We start from the raw sequence: 6000 nt of genomic DNA on the forward strand, positions 1-6000 counted from the left end.
TTGCGCTAATGCAGAGCGGCGCAGTGGCGGGATCTGTCACCGGCCGTGTACCTCGGACACGGCCGATGACAGATCTGAGTACCGGCCCCCGTTGCAGGTACCATGTGACCTGCTGTGACCAATCACAGCAGGTCACATGACAGTTGTATACAATGGATGGCTTCATTCATGATGCCATCCATTGTATACTAGTGCCTAGCTGTGAATGGTCACAGCTAATCACATGCACATGTCATGTGATTAGCTGTGACCAAATCACAGCTAAGCACAAAAAAAAAGCTGAATGAATCCATTTCATTCAGGTAAATGCTTGCTTATAGCAAAGTATTTCTTTGCTATAAGCAAATTGTGTAAAAAAAAATAAATAAATACTGATCACTTCCCTAAAGTAGTACAATGTTACTATGGTAACATTGTACTACTTTGGTCATAGTAAAATATGAAAAAAAAATCTTAAAAAAAATTTAAAAAGTAATAAAAAATTAAAAATAATAAAAAATAAATAAATAAATAAATAAATAAATATATATATATTTTTTTTTCATACTGTCACCAGTCAGTGTCCCTGTTCACTGCCATGCCAGTTATATGATGATGCTGTACTGCACTGGTGACAGTATGTAAAAAGAAAATAGTGAAAATAATTTTTTTAATTTTTTCATTTTCCGAAAAATTATGACAAAAAAAATACAACTTCAAAAAACTCGCCATGCCTCTTATGAAATACGTCGGACTGTCTACTCTGCAAAAATGGGTCATTTGGGGGATATCTGTACTATTCTGACATTCTTAGACCTCAAGAAATTAGATTGGCTGTCAGTACTTCAGGATTGATCAATAATCAGATCTATACCATAGTTTGTGAACTCTATAACTTCCCTACAAACTAAATAATACATCCTAATTTGGGTTATTTTCACCAAAGACATGTAGCAGAATACATCTCGGCCTAAATTTATGAAGAACAATTATTTATTTGTAAACTTTTATAACAGAAACAAAGAAAAACGTGTTTTTATTTCAACATTTTTGGTCTTTTTTTGTTAATTTAGCAAAAAATAAAAACCCCAGTTGTGATTAAATACCACCAAAAGAAAGCTCTAGTTGTGTGAAGAAAATGATAAAATTTTAGTTTGGGTACAATGTTGTATGACTGCGCAATTGTCATTCAAAGTGTGAGAGCACTGAAACGTGAAAAATGGCCTGGGCAGGAAGGTGTAAAATTGCACGGTATTGAAATGGTTAAATTGCAATTAGTGTCAGTGTATAAATAGTCAATGAGTTTGTTAGCTCTTAGGTGGAAGCACTGACTAGGCTAGATACTGAGCCATGGGGATCAGAAAAGAACTGTCAAAAGTCCTGCGTAACAAGGTAATGGAACTTTAGAAAGATGGAAAAGGACTAGTATAAAACAGAAAATGGTGATAAAAAACGCACAGTGAAACCAAATGAATGTATTACTGTGCACTGTAAAATACAATAACACAATGAAGAAAAAAATAACATGTGACTAAAAATATCGTAGTCACAAAAATATCGTAAATATGACATAAAGTCCATGTGCAAAAACGTCCAACAAAAACACGTAAAAAAAACCCCAAACACAACGTGGATAAGTAAATGATTGTTGAATCCCACACCAGCTAAATTGCCTCCTCACCTCCACGCCCAGACCCCAAGGGGCCAAAAGGCTTTCAGGACACTCACTGCAGGGGCCCTTGAAGTGGAATCCCAAACGGTGATGTAGGGATGATATCTCCCTCACTGGTGGACCATACTGTTCAGCTGTGGTAATACTTCTTTCACCTTTGGACATGGAAATCCGCCAGCGTACAGAACTCCTGTGAGGAGGCAATTTAGCTGGTGTGGGATTCAACAATCATTTACTTATCCACGTTGTGTTGTATTTTTTTTATGCGTTTTTGTTCAATGTTTTTGCACATGGACTTTATGTTGTATTTACGATTTTTTTAGTCATGTTATTTATTTCTTCATTGTGTTATTGTATTTTACGGTGCACAGTAATACATTCATTTGGTTTTATTGTGCGTTTATATCACCATTTTCTGTTTTATACTAGTTGCACTCTATATATGTTTGCCACATTTATTTATGGTATTTATATGGTCACTTATTAGTCGTTTTATGTCACATGGCCTTTTGATGCACATTGTGGTATGACTTTTTAGTAGCATGGTCACAATTGTTGGCTTCACTGTGCGTTGTTATTATCATTCTTCTGTGATAAGTGGTTTGTCCACTTTTAATATTAAGCACTTCATTTTGTATTTTTCACATTTTTGCTCCACTTTCTCATCAGTTGTATTCACGTTATTTCATTTATGTTATGACGGTCTCATATGTCCCACTATTACTGTGATTTAGTTAATATTTTATTTCTCCCTGATCATTTTTGTGCGTTTTGCCCACGGTCACGATTTATTGTCTGTTACACCTTTTGGTCCTCATTTTGGACCTTTATTATTTCACCTTTTCCTTCACTCCCGTATTCCTTCTATTTACTGATCATGTTATGGTGTATTATCTATTGTCTTCTCATCTCGCTATTTGTTTTGGAATGTCTGTGGCATTATTGTGATTAGCGCAAAATCAATTTTCTGTTTGTTGTTTTTTGCTAGTGGTATAGCCAGGTGTGTGCTGCTGTCCCAATAGTCCCATCTTTTCTAGTAGCAGTTCAAAAAGCTTTTTACATATTTTAACATATTGGAAAGGCCTCATGCACAATGGACATTTTTAATGCTGTTCTTAGGGGCATCTGGCATATTGTTTTCTGTCTCTAAACAACCTGCAAGTTAGCCTATGTGTCCATGCATACATACAGTAGGTGTTTAGAGGCAGAAAAAAATCCCACTGCCAGCGTTTTCAGGAGCAGCGGCACTTTGGCAGAAAAAATGTTCGCCGTTTGTAAACGCATGTTAACACATCTAAATGTGCGTTAACACCAGCTCCATTTAGTGCTTGCGTGTTTATTCAATTCAGTGGCCAGAAAAAACTATTATTCTGGCCACTGAAATGACTTACCACCCAAGAGCTTGATGTGTCTAAATGTGTTACACTCCTTTACTGGTGTCAAGCATTTTATCTGCCAAAACACCAGGAGAAAAGGCATCAATGAGAGATCGGAAAAACATCCAATGTGCATAATGTCTTAAACTTCAGAACTATGATCTCTCACGTGTTGATAATGGAGTTGTGCCGTGTATAATTAGGACAAATTTAAAGTGAACATGTGGAGATAGAAATAATTGAGCCACTATTGCCAAACTGGTATGTAAAAGTATGAACTTTCTGGCTGTTTTATGATTACGACTTAGGGGTCTAGCTATTAAAAAATTGTTGTGTGAATGCCTCAGTGATCCAGCACTGTCTTGTATAGTAAGAATCTCCTGGGCTACCCTTGGGAGTGCTATTAGTACGGGGATAACCATACCATGGCTAACCTGTTATATGGATCATAATATGATCATATACACTCACCGGACACTTTATTAGGTACACCTTGCTAGTGCCAAAAAATATCCCCCACACCATTACACCACCACCAGCCGGAACCATTGATACAAGGCAGGATGGATCCATGCTTTCATGGTGTTTACGCCAAATTCTGACTCCGCCATCTGAATGTCACAGCAACCAGTCTGCCCATTCTCCTCTGACCTCTGACATCAACAAATCATTTTTGTCCACACAACTGCTGCTCACTGGATAGTTTCTCTCTTTCGGACCATTCTCTGTAAACCCTAGAGTTGGTTATGCATGAAAATCCATGTAGATCTGCAGTTTTTTAAATACTTAGACCAGCCCATCTGGCACCAACAACCATGCCACATTCCTAAGTCACTTAAATCCCTTTTCTTTCCCATTCTGCTGCTCGGATTGAACTTTAGCAAGTCTTCACCACATATAGATGCCTAAATGCATTGAGTTTCTGCCATGTGATTGGCTGATTAGCAATTTGTGTTACTAAGCAATTGAACAGGTGTACCTAATAAAGTGGCCGGAGATTGTATAATAAAATATTTAAATGATCTGTCATCACCTATGAATTGCTCTGGTGAGACCTGTTGACTATTGAATTCAATCACAAAAAGTGTAATCAAAAGAAAATATGTTTTACTTTAAATCACAAACATTTACAGCTAGACTAGGAGAAGCATGATGTGACAATTCAGAAGGAAAAAATAACTCTTGGTGTTTATCTCTTGACTTGCTGTCCTCCAATGTGCAGTGTACAGATGACATGACCATACTAGAAGAATGTGCTAGTAGTTATTCTGTCTGATGGAACACATAGCAGATATCTGTCCATTTGCTACGTGTAGGAACATTTGTCAATTATACTCCAATCAAGCCCCTTTTAAAGTGCACTTACTTTAATATCTGTTGCCCTATAGTGACAAGGAGCTTACAATCCAAGGTCCTTAAGTCATATTCATACATACAAGGGCCAATTTAGACAGGAGCCAATTAAACTACCAGCATGTATTTGGAGTGTGGGAGGAAACTGGAGTACCTGGAGGAATCCAAAACAGGCACAGGGAGAAACTGCAAACTCCATGCTGATAGTGTCATGGCTGCGATTCGATCCAACAGCAACCCAGCCCCTCCTCCAACACATAGGGGTTGATTTACTAAAACTGGAGAGTGCAAAATCTGGTGTAGCTGTGCATTGTAGCCAATGAGCTTCTAACTTCAACTTGTTCAATTAAACTTTGACAATAAAACCTAGAAGGTGATTGGTATCTATGCAGAGTTGCACCAGATTTTACACACTCTATTTCAGTAAATAAACCCCAATGTCATCACAAGCATTGCATTGCACTACAGCAATGTTTTTCTTATTTCAGTTTCTACATGGAAGTGTGTGTGTGGTGTATCTGGTGATTTCCACTATAACATAGAAATAATATCTATAATGATAAGAATAATAAATAATAATAATAAAGGTCCTGGATTTAGTATTGTGGTCTTTAGAACAGAAGCAATGTGAATGCTGTAACTTTAAAAGCCAAGAAGAGCCCTTTAAGAGTGTCTGTGTCCTCAGTACCTGTTGTAGTCGATTCAGACATCCCCGGTTCCTAAACTGACAATACACTATACAGTCTGATTGTACAATTTCCTTTGACTCTACCTACAACTATGTAGTGTAAGGGTTTGTGTGATTGGATAGAAATAGATTTGGTTTTATAGGTTTGTCCTCATTTTAAATGAGATTGTGCTGTGTATGGCCCTCTTTACATGGATATTGGTATCTTGTGCGTCTGTATAGAACTGAAAGTTGAGTTAGCACAATGTGGTGTGTACAATGTTGCAGCAGTAAAAGCAGAGTGCAATTAAGGACAAGTATGTTGTGAACTCACACTGTTTCCCGGGTCTGCTGTGGACAGTGTCTTTCATCACCAGCTACGCTCCAGATTTGCTCTTAGTTAGCTTGCTTAGCTTTGTAATGTCCTTCCATATGATAAGAGACCTTGAATTGTTTAACAACGCAGTACAGAGATGTCTCTGCATAGCCTGCATATGTTTAGAGAGTGACAAAGAAATGACCTCCCTCCATCACTATGGAGACAAATACTTCAGCTATTATTTGCCTCTGTTTGCTAGTGTAAATCACTGAGCATGCCAAAATACAGCTCAACTAGTTCAAGGATGACTGGTCAACTTCTTTTGTAAGGATTACTGGTTTAAATTTTCAAACAACCGATTCTATTGAAATATATGAGAGATAGAGCCAAAAACGTAAATGCATTTTATTGGGACATAATTGTGAAGTGGAAGGGAAATAATAAATGGGTTTCAAAAAGTTTTAAAAATAAATATGTGAAAAGTGTGGCGTGTATTTATATTCATCCCCCCTGAGCCAATAGTTTGTAGAACCACCTTTTGCTGCAATTACAGCTGCAAGTCTTTTTGGATATGTCTCTACCAGCTTTGCACATGTAGAGAGTGACATTTGTGCCCATTCTTCTTTGAAAAATA

At 37.3% G+C, this 6000-nt stretch overlaps 1 protein-coding gene across 1 annotated transcript in view; it reads right to left on the minus strand.

The window, feature by feature from the left end:
* The window catches only part of MINDY4B (MINDY family member 4B), an 85364-nt gene extending 79844 nt beyond the window's left edge, over window positions 1-5520 (minus strand). The window contains exon 1 of the mRNA XM_089672605.1: window positions 5382-5520. The gene's annotated coding sequence lies outside the window, so the exon portion shown is untranslated. The remainder of the gene's footprint in view (window positions 1-5381) is intronic.
* Between the last annotated feature and the right edge of the window lie 480 nt (window positions 5521-6000).

This window comes from Staurois parvus, unplaced genomic scaffold (assembly GCF_062004578.1).
Source record: "Staurois parvus isolate SC_StPar_1 unplaced genomic scaffold, SC_StPar_1.0 ptg000131l, whole genome shotgun sequence".
Classification (NCBI taxonomy): Eukaryota; Metazoa; Chordata; class Amphibia; order Anura; family Ranidae; genus Staurois; species Staurois parvus.